The sequence below is a fragment of the Poecilia reticulata genome, linkage group LG10, assembly GCF_000633615.1.
Source record: "Poecilia reticulata strain Guanapo linkage group LG10, Guppy_female_1.0+MT, whole genome shotgun sequence".
Classification (NCBI taxonomy): Eukaryota; Metazoa; Chordata; class Actinopteri; order Cyprinodontiformes; family Poeciliidae; genus Poecilia; species Poecilia reticulata.
In genome coordinates, this window is record NC_024340.1 from 168,657 (window position 1) to 170,157 (window position 1,501).

Sequence of the window (1,501 nt, forward strand, 5' to 3'; positions counted from 1 at the left end):
GTTTTAACATAGGGGGGATGGTATCTGATGGGTAAAATATGGCCATCAGATACTGTTCCCCCACTGTAAAACAAGGGGAATGGTATCTGATGGGTGGTTTTAACATAGGGGGAACGGTATTTGATGGGTGAAATATGGCCATCATTCACTGTAAAACAAGGTGAATGATATCTGATGGGTAATATTGAGCATTAAAATGCATTGCCCTGTTAGCTAGCGGTGTGTATACATGGAGTGCTGCTTAGTGCTCTTAGATAGGGTATGAGATTTTGCATAACCCTTGTTCTTTTCAACAAAGGCTGGCCAACAGACAATCAATTTTTTTCCATGGATGTAATATGCAAGTACTGGACATAACTTGAAAACTAACAAAAGGCTGTCCTAAGCTCCAACACCTGCTTAAAATGAAGCCATTTATCTCAATTTTCCATGGCAAAGCCCATGAATGTAAGTAAGGAACACTGACCAGGCATTGAATAACCTTGCTGGTACATACTGAATAAAGATCTTTGACACAGTTGATGTTGTTTGTGCATGTTTGTGCAGAYACAGATGGACACAAAGCTTGTGCCAAGGCTCATCGCAAGATCAGAAAGGAGAAAACATCTTAGCATTAGCTTTAGAAGATGTTGGTTACTTGAAGACTGATACGGACACAGAAGTTCTGTCTTTGGAAGAGATCCTGTCCGGTGACACAACATTGCCATGGCAGCAATCACACAGTGGTAAGTAAACATACACTAATATGTTTTATACTGTCATCATACTTGACAGATAATGTGACTATACTCCAGGTGTTGACCAAAACTTACAAATGTAAACTTTTACTGAGTTGATTTGTCCTTTTCATAAATGCATTTCAGACTCTGTCAGTCATCACACAAAAACAAGGGCAATCGATGACATCATGATAGTAAAAGAGGAAAAGAGGATCCTTGTTGATGGACCATCAATGGAAATCTCTGTCATCCTATGAAGACACTCTAAAGGAGTTTCCCGCCTGTTATCGGTAGGTACATTTAAAAGCAGGTTTTAAGTAATGCATAAACAAAAAAAAAGTTAAAGCATCAAAATTTTGTATTTTTATTTATGTTCAACTTTAAAGGTTTGTCCTGTGCCCTAACTGACGAAGGTCCAAGAGGTCTCCAGAGAGCTGCAGATGAAGCTGCAGGCAACATAGTGTTATCTACAGCAGGGGAGCCCAAAGTTGGTCCTGGAGGGCAAGCATCCTGCATGTTTTAGTTCTCTCCCTGGTTTAACACACCTGCATCAAATGATGATCAGAAGGCCTAAGAAGAACGTTGACAAGATGAAAAGGTTGTCACTACCACCAGGGATTGAACTAAACTTTGGACACCCCGATCTACAGACTTTGTCAGGAGAAGAGAGTGTTACCTTTGGCGACGACTTCAGTACTGACTGATAATAAATAGTCTGTAATCCTTTCTGCTAAGATCTACACTGGTGTGAGAGTGGAGATCTTTGTCAGTGACATATATAT

General features: G+C 40.1%; 1 long non-coding RNA gene across 1 annotated transcript; it reads left to right on the forward strand.

Moving 5' to 3' along the window:
* Nucleotides 1-222: 222 nt before the first annotated feature.
* On the forward strand, nucleotides 223-918 carry LOC103470846 (uncharacterized). Its single transcript, XR_534539.2, has 3 exons — nucleotides 223-447; nucleotides 553-725; nucleotides 864-918. It is a non-coding gene; the product is annotated as an uncharacterized LOC103470846 (long non-coding RNA).
* The last annotated feature ends 583 nt before the right edge of the window (nucleotides 919-1,501 follow it).